The sequence below is a fragment of the Orycteropus afer genome, unplaced genomic scaffold (assembly GCF_000298275.1).
Source record: "Orycteropus afer afer isolate SDZICR_OR568_19922 unplaced genomic scaffold, OryAfe1.0 scaffold00015, whole genome shotgun sequence".
Taxonomy (NCBI): Eukaryota; Metazoa; Chordata; class Mammalia; order Tubulidentata; family Orycteropodidae; genus Orycteropus; species Orycteropus afer.
The window spans coordinates 21,864,364-21,882,116 of NW_006921602.1; the positions used below are offsets into that span (position 1 = coordinate 21,864,364).

Consider the following 17,753-nt stretch of genomic DNA (forward strand, 5'->3'; position numbering starts at 1 on the left):
ATACATCTAACTTTGTTTCTATTTACATGTTTGTTTTTAGATTACAGAGAAAAATACTATTCTGAATACTCCTATAATATATTTTGGTGTGAAAATTATACCAGATGGTTGGATAAAGTTATAAATGTTGACTTTGTTTATAAATCACAAATCTCTTATAGGTTTATGATTCAAAATCTGATGATGGAAGAAACAAATGTCCTTCAAATACAACATGGAATAAAATTTAAGTTCATCAAATTGATTCGTCAGTTAAATGTTACTATTCTTTATTACCACTAGAAGGTCATTGCTACAAGCACAACCCAATTGTTCAGAAACTTCCTTAACTTGGTAGGTTGGCAGAGAAATTTAAACCAAAGTCTGCTGAGGAGTTTTAATTCTTTAATTTCAAGTAAGCTTTCTGTTCTGGCACAGTTTTAAGAAAAATCTCATTTAATTTTTCAGAGCAGTATTAATTTCTTTTGGTAAATTTTTGCTTCAGATAAGCAAAGTATGAACATTTGAACTGGTAAATGGCCAATATTTCCATTCCTCTGAAATTTAATTTCCTTATTTATAATACGGTGATAATAGTACCTGCATCCCAGAATTGATGGGAAAATCAGATGAGATAATACATATGAAATGTTTAGCATATTACCTTGAACAAAGTAAGCACTTAATAAATATTAGTGAACATTGTATCTATCATTCTGATGAGGTTAGTTATGCTGCTAAAATATTGTCCCTGTTCAATCTTTGAATTTTGTTCCTTAAGGTTTTGTTTGATTTGATCCTAACTATGTATAAATATATAATTCATCCTAAATATAAGGATGAAAGTGCATTTTGACTCTTCTTGCTAGTGCTTATAATAACAGCACAGGTGTGTCTTTTTAATGGACTGGCATTCAAGTCAGTTTCCTAATTTTCATATCCCAGAGGTAAAAAAACACACACTTATGGTACCTGAGATGTGCGGGACAAAGTACAAATCCAAAGCCATCCAGTTGATTCTGACTCACGGCGACCCTATGGGACAGAGTAGAACTGCTCCATAGGGTTTGCAAGGCTGTAAATCTTTACGAAAGCAGATTGCCACATCCCTTTCCCATGGAGTGGCTGGCTGATAGGTTCAAACCACCAACCTTTCGGTTAGCAGCCGAATGCTATAACTACCGTGTCACCAGAGCTCTTTGGGACAAAGTATTTTCCAAAAAATTATCCAGATGGAACCTAAATAGGAATTACCATAGATAAAGCTGTTTGTTCATTATACATATTAAAGTATTTTTTCTAGTTTAAATTAATCTCACAAAGATAGTGTAAGAATGAAGTAACTGCTTATAAATAAATGTGTTTTACAGGCAAATAGAAGTTTTCAAGAAAGGAACTTTGTAGTTTTTGTTTTCTTTTAATCAACTTTCAGCTTCTAAACATCACCACTGCTAGGGGCCTCTGCCCTTTTTCCCCTACCTCAGACAAGGCTGAAAACATAAATAAAAGTAGAGTAAATCCACAGATCTAGCCAAAAAATACAAATGGGAATAAAATGTAGAAGGCAGCTTCAGAACTTGTGCTTTTTATTACAAATACTTATTTATTATACATACCAATCATTGATCTGAAAGTATGAAATAAGAAATTCTCTAATTCTATGCAGATTATAGGTAAGTAAGACCCATACTTGATTATTATGGAGAAACTCCAATTTTAATGTTTTGGGTTTTCTGCTATTAAACCACCACCTATATACTCATCCACGTTTTTTATCCTTATTCCATTCCATGTATTCCATACATGATACACTCACACATTTAAAATTTTTTAATGTTGCAATTACAAGAGTAAATAAAGAGATAATCCTGACTTTACAGATTTATAAATTGTCTGCTTCCAAATGAAGAATATGCTGATCAAGTAATGGTTCATTGATTGCTCTGACAGGAAGCAAGGAATCAAAAGATAAACCACACAAAGCAAAGGCTGGCTTACTCTTACATAAACATTTTGTAACTGTATCAAGAAAGTGGCTGATTACAGTGGTAAAGTATGCTTTTAATATTAGTCTTATAAATGGACTTAGAAAAATGAACGGCTTTAAAGGACTGTTCTTAGAAATGGAAAGGATAAAGCCTTAAACCATTCTGTTTATTATTTATTTACTAACACAAGTTCAAAATTTTTATAATGAAAATGTTTTGAAATACACAGTTCTCAGAGTTCCTACCTAACAGCATTTTAACACAGGTCACATAACTTTAATTTTGATATCTTAACCATAGCTTTTAAAAAAACAGAGATGCAATGTTATGAAGCAGCAGTTGTGCCAGTCTCGATTTTTCAGATCAAAGAGTTCTTGCGGCAAAGCGCAACTGATGTGGTCTCAAAGACTTTATTAACTCCAGATGTGGGGAAATAGTCAGCCAATTCCACAAAAAGAGCAAGTCTCTTTTAGTTACAATCAGTACTGCCCACAAATTAAAACCAGACTCCTTATGTCATCTGATCACCTGCACACTGGCCAGTTTTTTCTATTTATGATCTAATCATAAGTTTAAATTCAAGCATAATGTTGTATTTTGTATCACAACAATCTAAAAAATGGGAGAAAGAATATGCAATGTTTTAAGATGATCAGAACTCACCAGAGTCAAACTATTTTAAAGGGAATAGAAAAAGGTACAATTAAGTAATTTAAGATGTCCTATTAAAATGCGGTACTTAGAAATTTTCTTTAGGATTCCGGCCTCCATTTCAGAATGTCAGGCTCACAGTAGCTATCATAGGACTGTCTTGTTTTCCAAGCACATTTATTCCCCTCTTTCCAGAATGCCATGGAGAGAAATTTTCAGTGTCTAGTGAATAGATCCATAAGGTTTATTCCAACTTGAAAGAATATAACTGAATAGCTAACACAGACCTCCCTTTTATTGTTAAGTTTAGTTGAAAAGAGCAATCCCGTATTAATACTCTGAATGTTCTAAAGCCACCCACCCCAAACTTACTTCTCTAAGAGGGATAGAGTACTTGAGGAATTAATATTTACCATTAGTCCTTACAGTGATTATACAATTATCCTTGGAATGTGTTAGTTCATACAACTAATTGGGTGAAATCAGCAAGAACATATTCCTTTTTTCCTCCTTGGATGATTTAGTTTAGTCATGTGGATAACTCCAAATTCAGGGCAGACCAGTCTCTGCTTTTGCTCTAGAGGTTGGGAGCTGTTCACTGTGCTCCTGATTTCAATGCATCCTTCCTGTAATTAATACTGAAAACATCCCCATGAAGCAGGGAAGCATAATGATTTTTATGATAATTATTGAGAAAAGATGCAAAGTAGAAGCTTTTGCTGAAAAAGATATATAATTTTTTTCTTTTGTGTCACTTTCAGTGACAGAGAGCTGGAGAACAATGTTATTCCCTATGCTTTTTAACACAGATCCCCAGTCTATGTGGTGGCTGGTATTTTTGAGTTTTCTAAGTGCTGAGGGAATGAACTGGGAGATTTCTTTAGTATCTGAGTATAGCTATACTCACCTAATTAAGACATCCATCCATAGAAAATGAGGGGAAGGCTTTAGACCAGGACTGTCCAATAGTTTTCTGTGATGGAAATGTTCCATCTGTGTTGTACAGTACAGTAGACACTTGTCACATGTGACTACCAAACACTTGAAATGTGGATAGTATAACTGAGGATCTGGTTTTTAAATTTTATTTAATTTTAATTAACTTAAATAGCTATATGCGGCTAGTGGTTACTGTATTGAGCAATGCAGGCTTAAGTCATTCTCCCTTACTCAGAAGTTTAAAATTACATGAAGTATTTGGAAAGAAATACTCTGAGATTCTAATAAGCTTTAAGGCCTAAGAAAACAAAATCAGCCTAAGTTTTCATATGATTTGGGAACAGCTTCACCTAATTTGAAATGAAAAAGATGGAGAAGTTTAGATTCATTTTTCCAAATACACTGTGGCACAAAATTAATCACCAAAATTTCATTATGTTTGGGCTATATATTAGCTCTTTGGTCAAGGTGGTTTGAATGGCAGTTCTTGGTAAGTTCCAGTATGTTCAATATCATTAAATACTTTAATACATGTTAGCATGGGCCTCCAATGTGTGAAAGGTCTATGCTAATCATAGGTCTGCATACAACCTGAAAAGTAGCAAAACAAAGTAATTTTACCCTACCATAATACCTTTAAAATGAAAATACAGTATATTCAGGAACATCCATTTTGTTTATCTGATGTTTTACATAATTATATTTTGTATTAAACAACAAAAATTTTTGCAAGATATAGCTAAGTACTACAACACGAGAGAAAAAAAGAAAAGTATAGGACATTGGGGGAAAAAAAGAAAATCCAAATATAAATCAAATCCTATTATTTAAAATAATGTAATTAAGGCTTAGGTCTCTATTTTATTCCCCCCCCCCATCTTTTTGTTGAAACTTTTCTGTTTTATTCAGAGCAGTATTTTATTTCCCCCAGTTTCCAAATAGAGACACACACACCCCCCCCCCAAATCACAAAAGAGAGTAGAAGTGTTAGAAACTAGTAAGGATTAACATCCAACTTCTTCCTGTCATTTCTTAACCAGGCTGCCAAAGTCTATAATTTTTAAAATACATAAACTTAAGAGTCATCACTCAAAAACTAAGAAATACTAGCTAATTATTTAAAGAATTTATTTTTTAGTATTTAAAATTATTTCTTATTAACTATGTAAGTTCTGCACACAGTAATGTACACAAACAGCTAGCTACCTTCAATCTTTTAATTTTATGGGATCTGAATCTAGCCAAAAAGAGGGTTTTAAAAGAAGAGAAACAAAAACTTTTACTTTAGAAACTATACCCATTCAGATAAGAGTGTGAAGTAAGTAGACAAGGAAGTTAATTTCCTAAAAATCATTTCTCTAATGTTTTTATGATCATTTTCTATAAATATTAATCTTACGTAACACCAGAAGGCTGGCGGTTCAAACCTACCAGCCAGCCACTCCTCGGAAGGAAGATGGGTCAATCTACTTCCATAGTGATACTGCTTCGGAAACCCAAGGAGGGGTCGCTCTGAGTCACATCCGACATGATGGCATACAACAACAACAACAACAACATACACTAAGGTGAAAAATAAATATTTAACCTAAATGGTAAATTTTTCAACTTTCTAAAATTTCCCTTATTCTTTCTCTAATTAAAATCAAAACAAACATAACCCCAAAGAAAAAGATATCAAAAAGTTTTAAATGAACGTATGAAATGGTAGCTTAGGTTAATTTTCCAATATCTAAGATTAAACAAATGACAGATTGGGTAAATATCTTAATACTTCTAACCACCAGGCATCGTAAGATAAAACCTCTGAAGTACAAGGACTGTGACTCAGGGACATGCAAGCCATCTCTGTAAGATTCTTTTCATCTAAGTAGCATGCTAAAAACACAACTGGAATTTCTGTAAAAGGATTAAGTGGATGTTTATATTTTCAATAGTTTCCTTTTGTAACAATTTCCTAAATAAAAGGACTAGAATTCACAGAGTTCTTAGTTCCTAACATTTCACAAAAAACATGTTTAGGAGTAAAATAAGTAAAAAAAATTTTATTATCAGCAACTGAAAAAGAATTCTAGTTTTTGGTACAAAGCAGATCTTCTGTATGTGTGAAAAGCATAGTTGAATACTGTTTTTTTTTAGCGGCCCCTCCTTGGGTTTCTGAGGTGGTATCACTATGGAAGTAGATTGCCCAACCTTCCTTCTGAGGAGTGGCTGGTGGATTTCAATCACCAGCCTTCTGGTTAGCAGTCAAATGCCTTAGACACTAGGCCATCAGAGCACCTTGTTTTATTGTTTTCAGTTAAAGTTTATAAAATACTATTCTTAATTGTGAGAAAAATTCTTTCTTATTTAGGTAGGTCAAATACATTTTTATTAATCATAAATTAACATCATTGAGCATATTTCACTGGCTCTCTACTGTAACTGCTATCATTTTAATTAACAATCTCAATTTTTTTCCCTCAGAGATAAACTATAGAATTCCTAAGAGACTGAGTTTTGAACACTTGTGTAGTAAGATAACATACCGAATAAATCAGTGAGTGTCACTTCTTAGCTACCTACATTTTTAAGAATTTAGATACAGCACCTGATTCCCTTCCTTCAGCATATTCATGAACTAGTGGAATGGGGACATAAATTTTTCTCTAATAATTACTGAAACTGACCAGTGACAATTTACGCTCCTGGAAGAAGATATAGTTTTAACTCACTGGTATTTATACTCACTTGAATCAAGGAAAGAAAACTCTTTGGGCTCTCATACACTATAAAAAACCAGTTGCCATAAAGTCCATCTTGACTCATAGGAACCTCATTCGTGTCAGAGCAGAACTCTGCTTCATAGGGTTTTTATGGCTGATTTTTTGTAAGTAGGTTGCCAGGTCCTCCTTCCTACGTGCCTCTGGATGGATTGGGATTTCCAAACTTTTGGTTAGGAGTTGACTATGTTAACTGTTTGTAGTACCCAGGAATTTTGGAAAAGAGGAAAAAACCTACCAAAAACAATAGAGTAGATTAATGCTTAAGTCCTTGTCATTGACTGTTTTCAGCATTCTATCTTCAGAGAATTCTTAAAGATATCCTGTTCCTTCTATCATAAAAATGTTAAATTTAACTCTACTGGCCCACAGATAACCTCAGAATTTGAATTAATTCAATTGCACTTTCCTTTGTCATGGTAACTAGTAATAAATCCCCACTAGAACAGAAACACAGCTCTACATACTGAAACACTGGTTTCTATGCTTTTATTAACTGAAAATAAAGTATCTATTTGGAAAAAAAATCTCGGAAGTATTTACAATGCAATTTTAGTCACTTGCTATTCTACTTCTTATGGAAAAACAAATTATGTGGGCAGGCAGGTTCCAAAACCATGTTTAAACAACTGTCAGTACACTGAGCTCTACGGAGTTGTTAATACAATTTCCCCAGTTTTTACATATAAATAGAATAGCTTTAAATGCTTCACCTTGGGCAAAAACAGGTAAAAATTTGCTTGAATGACCACAATAGTTAGTGTTCACAAAGGTGTTAATGTGATTATATGTATAAAATATATTTTATTTGTAGCAACGGTCTAGTGTTTTTCCCGGTTACATTTTCTTTCCAGTGCAGCATAGCTTGGTATAATGGTTGTATGGATGAATGAAAATTTGGCTCTTTGCTATGGACGCTAGTTTACTTGTTGTTAGATGATATAATGGAGAACACCTGCTCTTGGGAGATAACTCTGGGTTCAAATTCTGAACTTACTACTCAGGTGGGGCTTGAGCAAGTTACTTACCTTCCCCGACCCTCATCTTATTTATAAAGCAAGCCTGGTAACTTCTGACCAACAGGGTTGTTACAAGAATTAAATGAATAAATGTATTTAAAGTCCCCAGCATCGTTCTTGGCATAGAGCAGCCCTTTCAATAATGTTAGTTCCTGGGTTTTGTTTCCCTGATTTCATCCAAAGAAGCTCAGCATTCAAAATTTGTTTCTTAGTTTGAATTTTAAATCTTTGATTTCTGTATTGTCTCTCAAATGATTAAAATAATCCCCAGTGCAATTAAGAGAGCACCATGTCTATGCTTGTTGCAATTTTTATACCTGAAACACTTTGTGGCATCTTCAGTTCAAGGCCTAAAAAAATGGAGGCTGGTCAGAACAGAGGAAGGCTGAAAGCACAGAATTCTCAGGGTGAAGACAACAAGAGAATTTCTCCCACGAACTTTCCTTTACCTTTAAGACGTTCTACCTTTTTCCATAAAGGAGACAATTTATATCTGTGAGAAAACTGAATGTGATTCTTTATGAATGAGGAACCACAAAAAGATTTTTCTTTTTAAATCTGAAAAGAGTACAATATTCAAAATAGTTTTAAGTTCCCTATTTGTTATAAACACATAGAAATACCTTCCATTATGGTAGAGAATACAGACACACAAAAGCTACACATGATACAGAACATTAATTCCTTCTCTTTTCAAATAGTGGGAAATACAGTGTTAACATTTTCTGCATAGATATGCCTAAAAAACCAAAAAACCCACAGCAGATTCTGACTTTCTGACTTATAGCCATCCTAAGGGGCAGAATAGAACTGCCCCATAGGGTTTTCAAAGCTGTAAATTTTGCTGGAAGCAGGCTGCCTCATCTTTCTCCTGGGTTCGAACTGCTGACCTTTTGGTTAGCAGCCGAATGCTTTAATCACTGCACCACCAGAGCTCCTTTTATACGTTTAAACTTGTAATGTTTTCAACAATACTGGTTACATGATCTTGGGTAATAAAATTTGAAAAGGCTCTTCTCTGATAAATTTCTCTTTTCCTAGAGTCTGTTCACTCTTATTAAAAGACCTCAAACAATATTACATATATGGAATCAACGTGAAAACATAAAGAAAAAAAACAAACAAACTAAACCCTAAGGGGTTGGGGGGGAAGCATTCTGCTTAAGAACAGGACCACACTGTTTTTCCACTCTATTGATGCCTGCAATGGGCTGTTTAAAACAAAATCAATGTGAATTTATTAGCTTTTCAAAATATTAACCTGCACTATCTTCTTAAAATAAACTGATAACATGATATTAAATAGTGAGCTTGGATTTAATCTGTTCATTATGAGAACTGTATAAAAATTCCGTAATTCAAATGAGGAAGTATATTTCACTTATAGCCCCAAAATATTAATAAAAGGTACAAGTTTTTACTAAAAAGCATTGCTGGGTGGACATTTCCCAACATATTCCAAGATGAAGCATTTACTATTTGGATTATCTAATTAAAATAATGCATGATTCTCTTATTCAAGAGTTATTAAAGAATAATAATAAAAAACCTAGAGGTGGATAAAAAAATTATGCATAAGATTAGGACTTTATGATTTAGAAGACTAAGATAATATATCAGCTCTTTATGCATTTTTCAAGAACATAAAAGTCACCTTTGACCTATATCGGGCACAGGCTATCAATTTTCAGGCTATACTTCTCTACCATACCAGCTATGCCATCTACCCGTAAGCCTGGAAATACTTAATATGATCAAAGCTGTCCCCCCACCTTCCAATGTAGAACAAAGAAAAATGTTGTAATAGAGTGATCTGTGCTGGTGAAAGAATAAAATTTAAACTCCATTTGAGTTATAGTCTCTCTGCTTCAGGGGTCTTGTATAATTAGTTTTACTGAACTCATACCCGCGCACACATACACACATACATTCATTCACATGCCACCTTCAAACAGACCATTTTACTTCGAATCAGACACAAAAGAAAAATGTTTTCACATTTGAAAGACAAGGAAATTATATAGAGATCAAATATTTCACTTACATTACCCACCTAAATCTACCGCTCTCTCTCTCCAAAGCTCTGCTTATGCAGGCAACTTGAACACATACTTTTAATGAGTTTAAAGATATTTCGGTCTGATTATCATAATTAAGTAAGCTTACTCAAAAGTTTACAACCAACCACTGGTCCACAGAGGCCTTACCAAAGCAACCAGAGGATGAAAATGTTTAGGGACAAATGTATTTGATTTTCATATCTACTTCAGAAGAATGTTAAACTTTCTTTGCAATAAAAAACATCAGTATTAAAATGCCCCCACCTCCAGCCAAAAAACAGAAAACACCACCAGCACCATCCACCAATGCCATATTTGAACTTGGTAAGTCACCTATGGGAAGAATTTTTTTTTTAAAGTTGAGGAGGAAAATACTAAATTTGGGACATTAACTCAAGGTCGTTATTCATTAGTAAAACATTTAGAAATAATGTTTATCATGTATCTTACAAAGGTAACTCCTATCAAATCTTCCAGAGTTTACTTTTTTCTTAGAATATACACATCATCTAATATTTCTGCAGAAACATATACCACTAAATAATTAAAACAAACAGAAAATTATTATTTTAAATCACCTAATCATGTGGAATAAATCGACCAGGAATACATTCTTTGGAAAATGTATAAATGCACTCTTTGAAAAACAGTGATTTATTTTATGAATCTGTACAGGGTCAAAATTCTAGTTTGATTGGAAACAGATGGTATCCCAGCAAAGTCAGTCTCTGGACCTGAAACTCCAAACAGGAAATATGGCCCTCACTAGCTGACTGCCTCCCTAATCATTCCCAGAGATTCATACTTGTTATTTTTATACATATCCAAGATGACTTTCATCTTTTCCTTCCATCTACAAAGTTCAAATAATCCTCAATATATATGTGTGTATATCTCATATAGACATGTCTATAAGAAAAGACACTAAAATAAATGTGCTTTTAAGATAACTGCTCTCAAAGATCTGGTAAAAATTAATCCACAAATTCAAGTTTACTTCTTATTCTATTTTTAAAATACACTAAAAGCCAAAAACTAATAAATAACTAACTGTATTGAGATACAACTTTACTGACACTAGTTACAAAAAATTATAATCTAAATCTATCGCCATAAAGAATAAAACAAACTCCCCCAGATTTTAGTAAAAAGCAATTAATGTACATTGCTTTCTGTTAAACAAGCCAGTCAGAAGCTATATGAACAAAGAAAAAGGCTTACCGTTTTCCCATTGTAGTAATACATCAAAGAATTGCTGCCCATTCCAGGGACAGGATAAGCACAATACATGTTTATTTTGAAAATGTTACAGTTTGCAGCTAATGCAAAAAGCTTCTCTCTAAGAAATACATCCACGCAACCAGAGAGTAAGTCTTCAGCAGTACTATGCATCCACACATGGATCTACTCAAAAGGAACTTATGCAAAATAGGACTGAACCAACTCACTGAGCATAGAGGGAGGGTTTATGCTGTAAGTAACCTCTTTCAATTTCTATTAAGTCCTTGCATTGGTGGAGGATACCAATAAGACAAGCTTTGGGGTATTGAAAAATACAAGTTACTTACAAATGCTTACAAATAAAGTTATTTACAAATAATAATAATAATAAAGAGCTATAATGTCCTAGAGATGAAAATCCCAACAAATTACAAATTTTGTCATAGATAGAGAGAGACAGAAAAAGAGGTGAGAGAAAGAAAGAAAGGGTCAGAAAGAGAGGGACAGACAGAGACAGGGCGAAGGAGAGACAGAGACACTACAAAGGAAGGCAAACTGACAGATCTTCTGCTAATCTGTTTTTAGTTTTAATTAAATTAGAGCAATTGTGGCAGTGGAAACCTAGCTTGCTGCACCTCTAGTAACATTACCATCTGGCATGGTCTAAAGTTGCTTCCAACTTTGATAAACACATGATCAAGCAATCAGGAATTGGAAACACTGAATCATATTAACTAGAAGGATCTAGACAGTTAAGCCTTGTATAAAATCACTTCCTGAGAAAGTGAACCCATCATGTAAATACCTCTTAACTACGTAGAATACTTCTTTTTCTAAGTTATAAAAATTATTTGGAATCTGCAAAGAACATATTACATTGAAAAAGTTCAGTTCAAATATATATATAAAAAATCTTAAAAACAAATGATCTGTTTTCAAAATGCAAACATTAAATAATATAGATTTTTCAGTAACAAAACTTGAATTCCTCATTTATTGAACCAAGAAGAAGTTTATAATGGACTGGAGGCTTCTAGAACATTTAGTATGTATTAACCAATTCAGTAATCAAATAATAAAAAAAAAAAGTTTTGTCTTCCCTTATGTAAAGTATGAAAGGCTGGTGTAAACAGACAAAATGTGTACTCTATATGATAAACTAAATAAAGTTTCTTATAAGTCTTTCTCCCAACTTCATTGTTGTTCTTAAAGAATACTTTATATATTCATATTTTTATGTCAATGCTAAACTTTTTCAGAAAGGAAAGATCATGGTAGTAAATATCTCTCATAGATTTTTAAAAATTCATTTTACTTGTAAGTCAAAAGGTTTTAGATAGTATCTACTAATACATGTTTCTCATACACTCTTTTTGCTATTTCAAACATTTCTAACTCATCTTTTAGTAGGCCAGTATAGATTCTAACCACATACTCTCTCAAAAAGAGAGAAAAAAAAAGAATAGGAATTTTTCTCTTATTTACTGCTGTTAAAAACCTCTTCGTGCTATCTCCTGTTATGCCTTGGAGATTCTAACAGAAGTGTGTTAATCATAAGGGGACTTACAAGCTACAAAATAAATGGTACATCTTTATTTTTAAATGTTCTTTTCAGAAATCCTCTCTAAATAAATATTCTATAAGGCACAAAAAAATTCTTATAAAACATATTGGTCAAATTATAGTAATAAAATGAAATCAGACAATAAGGCCAGCTAACTTCACAATGTTTTAAAAGCTGATGGTATCGAAACAACAATAAAATCTCCCCACACTCTCCAGATACAGAAAAGGCTAAGCAGCAGCTGCAAAAGAACATCACTGTACAGCAGACTATTAAAATGCCAGTGTGCAGAGTGGTTTGTAACTTCCTCCCTCCTGAGAGACCACAAAGACTCATTTCAATCCTTAAGAGAACTGTGTAAAAAGCTTTGATTTACAATTAACAATGCAAAGCCTTAAAACCATTCAAGTAAATTTTAGACATGGTCTTTCTCTCCTGATAGGATAGCTACTCCTGAAAGAAGTAAGGAAAACCATTTAAAATAACATTTTCTTTTTCTATTAATTATTAAAAAGAAAAAACTTACTTTTGACTAGAAACTGTGGGGGAATGGGAGGGAGAGGAATCACAAAGCAATGACCACAAGCCAACAATTTCTTCATGAAAATCACTGTTTTAACCTGAGGAAACTTTTTTACATTGATCCCCCCCCAAAAAAAGATCACCTAGAAGAGTTAAGCTGATTTCTGCAGTGCTTGACATAAAACAGAGATACAGAGTACTATGTTGTCAAAAACAAATATAGCATAATACAGATCCTACTATGCAAATGTGGCCACTAAAACACAATGACATTTTAATATTTCATTATCAGTTCTTTATTTTATATTATATGATACTAGGCAGGGAATGGGAGCTCTGGTGGTGTAGTGTCTAAGGCATTTGACTGCTAACCAGAAGGCTGGCGGTTCAAACCCACCAGCCACTCCTCAGAAGGAAGATGGGGCAATCTACTTGCGTAGTGATACTGCCTCAGAAACCCAAGGAGGGGTCGCTATGAGTCAGGTCTGACTCGACGGCACATAACAACAACAGACAGGGAATAAAGATACATTCAATAAAAAATAAATTCAAAGTAAAACCAAATAGTATTATTAAACTTCTTTTAACCATTCTCAAATTAGTTTATTAAACAGCTGCATAAGATTTGCTGTTAAATCAGAAATTTGAATGTCAAGTATGATAGTGTCTAAATAAACCTGAGTAACTGATTACTTCTCATCCTCTCTCCCCAAAACACAGATTAAAAAACCCATTCATTAGTGTATTAAGACCCTCCCCCTCAAAAAACAACCCTAAACACCTCAGTGACTTAGTGTATACTATGACTTAAATTGGGAGCTCTGGTGGCGTAGTGCCTAAGGCATTTGACTGCTAACTAGAAGGTTGCAGTTCAAACCCACCAGCCACTCCTGGGAAGGAAGGTTGGGCAATCTACTTCTGTAGTGATACCGCCTTGGAAACCCAAGGAGCGGTCGCTATGAGTTGGATCTGACTCGACGGCAGTGATTAAGGATGGTTGTATAAAAAAACATACATTTTAAAAAATACATTAAATATAAAGACCCAAATGATATTCATTAAACTAATTATTCAGCAACAACAGTATGTCATTAAGAAAACTGGCATTAATAAAATGTTCCCAAACTTTCCTTGCATGCTATGACAAATCTTCATTGTCATTCCAAATACTATTTTTGAAGTCTGCATTACTCAAAACAAACTAAAACTGGTTGAGCTAGATATTCACTTGCTTTACCACAATTACAAATTATATTCTATGATATTCTTTTTTGCTCTTGTTCAAAAATATTAAAAAAAAAAAAAAACATCTAATTTAATCTGTGCAACAGCTGCAACACAATATTGTTCCTAAGGAGAATCATATTACAGAAAAAAAAAATGCATATAGATGATCAAGTGCTGCTCTAGTCAATGCAGTTGTTTAATCTTTGCCTTTTTTTTTTTTTTTTTCCCAAGGAACATGTCAAGGGTTAATCCTGTGACTCAGTCTGACAAAATGAGTCAGCTGGAGACTGGGCCAATTTTTAAAACCTTGTTTCACGCAGACGTGCAGTCTGCACAGGAGCTCTGAACTGTCATGCACTTTCTATCCTGAATTGTTTCCACTCACGATTCTACATAATCACTTATGTGTTATATTCTAAGATTATGTGATCTAACTAAATATTCATATTACATAGGTCAACAATATAAAAATATCACCAACTTTAATAGTAAGATGGGTATTACTATAAACACTGACAACACGATTAATGAAAGTATCCACGAAACTCAGAGACAAATATCACTTGGAGCTACACCATCTTTTAATAACACACTGATGATGATTCTCAGTTTAAGGATTATTTCACTGATTATTAAAATATGCCTTTTCCCCCTCTAAATGTTTCAGATTGTGATGTTTATTGCCATTCCAAAAGTATTCAAATATAGACCTAAGCTAGGTGACAAAAAGCTATAATGTACAATACTCTTTGCCTAAGCAATTTATTTCTTTACTGAAGACTTAAGATGTTTTCAAAAAGTCTACTAGGTAGGGCCTATCTGGCAATGCCAGTTAAAATTCCAGACTCCCAGGCAAAAATCTCTTTCCTCTTTCTTATTTTTCTGTTGATTTGGAAACAGATCTTTCTTGGACGGCTGTGCAGAATTTCCTGGAATTACCCATGCAGTATTTTATCTTTTTATTAGCTCTTCTTTATCCTTGTTACTTGGATCACTGTAACTGTCATATGTTTTTCTTTTAAATATCCTAACGAAGAATGTTTCAAGAAGTATTTTAAAATTCTAGTAAGTTTTCAAGAGAAAATTTTAATGTAACAGATTTGTAGATCTTTAATTAATTAATTAAAGCCAGTTGACAGTTAATCTTAACTGTACATTTTTCTTCTAAACACATAGGCAATATTCCAGTGTCCCAAGAGGCCAGAAGATCTGGCTGGAAAAGTAAATCTAAAACTTACTCACAGAATTCCTCATGAAAAGTTCCAACATTATTTCTAAATGAATCAATTCTTGGAAAACAGGCTTTCAGAGTGGTAAATGAAGCCAAACTTAAAAGTTCACATGCAAATAATTCTACATATGAACTCAGTATTTTCCTAAGTAAATAATAAATAATTGGCTGCACAGTAGTGGTGGTGGGGATAGATTTAAGAACATATGAAGTGAGAGAAATCTGTAACCAGACAGATTCAAATCAAAAGACCCCTGTCTTCCTTATTTGGCATGTAAAGAGATGACTTGTGGATGAATGCTGTCTCTTAAATATTTTAGTTAGCCTGGACTGGCCAAATAACCCCAAATAAGATGATAAAATTCCAACATAATAGGAACACTGTATTGCAGATTTTTCTAGTTTGTACTGCTTCATAAATAAGGTCATACCTAAGTGTCTAGGAAGATGGGCTTCTGGTCTTTTTGTAATATCCTCACATTTCAGTAAATACCATTTTTTGCAAGCAAGAAAGCAAGAGTATAAATGCCACTGAAGTAATGCATCCCTTTCAAACCAGTCCACTAGCATTCAACGAATATTATATAAAGATAATAGTACAAACTGCTCTGAAATCATATAGTCAATCATCTCATTCAACATTATTCTCATCTCGCTGATACCAATCTAGCAGTAAAACAGGTTTCCTTCCAACTGCTGTTTATCTACCTATATGGAAATCTTAAAATTCAAAGACTTCATTGTGTGATTTTTACTCTAATGAATAAACATTTGCAGGTTAACTGTTCCAATTATGCCTTAATTGTGAACACCTAAATCGTACCCAGACCAATAATCAGATTTATTAAAATCTGATGATTTTTAAGGTTGGTATGATTACTGGTACACAATTTATTTGGATAGGAGTTGAAATGAAAAGCATCAATACACACAAACATTGCTGAGTGTAGAGAAAAACAAATCAGTTCACCTGTCTCAAATATGGAATACCTGATCTCTTGTCTCTTTACAAAAATCCCAGGCTAGCGTGAGTTTTGGAAATGCTTAATGATTAAAAAAGGAAGATACCTAGCTGTACAGCCAATGGGAATGATCAGCTATATAAACTGCAAAACAACACTTGTTTAATTCCCCTTTGTTAACCATGTAACTATAATGAGGATATCTAAAAACAGCTATACCTCCTGGAGAACACAAAGAAATCTCTTCCTGAGGTAAAAAGATAGTATTCCTCTGACAACAACATGAACAAAACTGACAGACCATACACAGCTTCCAAAAGGCAATCATTAGACACCACTTCAAACGAGATAGAGGTATGATTACTGAGAATATGTAAAACCTAAAGCAAATTACATGTTTCTTTTGACCACAAATGCACTATGACAAAGCAGTTTTCTTTGAAAAATTAAAGGTGGGGAGGAGTGAGGAGGTTGGAAGATGTCCCCCTGGCCTAATAATTCTTACATCTCTTGGCTGTCCCTTTCTTTCCCCACATGAACTACTGTTTGTCACTTCTCATTTACCAATTGAAGTAACAAGGTACAAGAATCATTAACTATGTTGCAACTTGTTAATTTTCCTGCAGATGGCTCTATAATCACAGGACTGCCTAACAGTCTAAGTGCCAGGGTAGGGTGGGGTGGGGTGGGGTGGGGGTAGGGCAGAGACAGGGGAGGAGTAGGGGTGGAGGTAGGAACTGAGGGTGCCCAGGTTTCTAAATTCTTCAATATACCAGCACTTTTGAAGCGCTTTCAAGGCTAGGACAAGATTTCGCACTATTAACTTATTAGACAGCCAAACATTAACAATAAAAACTGTAAGCAAACAAAACTACTGTTTTAAAATCATCTCTCAGTAACCTCACTGCTGTCGAGTCGGGTCTGACTCATAGCGACCCCTCCTTGAGTTTCCAAGGCAGTATCATTTCAGAAGTAGATTGCCCAACCTTTCTTCTGAGAAGTTGTTGATGGGTTTGAACCACCAGCCTTCTGGTTAGCAGTCAAATGCTTTGTAAGTCATGGATCAACCAAGTTCTCTCTTAAGATAGCGGCACCCCTTTTTTTTGTTGTTGTTTATTGTCTTTGCCTACGCAATTTTTTCCTTCTGAGCTAGAAAGTATCAATCAGATCTTTCCAATTTACGAGAAATGGAATGGCACCAAGATATTCTACTTTAAATTTAGTTTTAAAGAGATCAGAAGTAACATCTGCATCTTAGCCCAGAGCCATTTCAAGAATGTGCAACCTGAAGCTCTAAATAACTTATACATTAAGTTATTTCTGGCTTCTAATCTCTGTTTATATTTCAGAATAGTTCTTGCTGGTGGTAGTAATTTTTCAATACTTCATACTTCTGAGGAATTAAATTTGGGGAGCCTACTCGGAACATTAGGAGTTCTGGTAGCATAATGGCTAAAGCACTTAACTGCTAACCAGAAGGCTGGGGGTTCAAACCCACTAGCCACTCCTCGGAAGGAAGGTTGGGCAATCCCTACTTCCGTAGTGATACTGCCTTGGAAACCCAAGGAGGGGTCGCTATGAGTTGGGGCCGACTCGAAGGCACACAACAACAACAACAACAACAACAA

The 17,753-nt window shown here is 34.1% G+C and overlaps 1 protein-coding gene across 1 annotated transcript in view; it reads right to left on the reverse strand.

Annotated features, from left to right (window-relative positions):
* TCF12 (transcription factor 12) overlaps positions 1–17,753 on the reverse strand; it is a 490,015-nt gene that overhangs the window by 61,071 nt on the left and 411,191 nt on the right. The window lies entirely within an intron of this gene.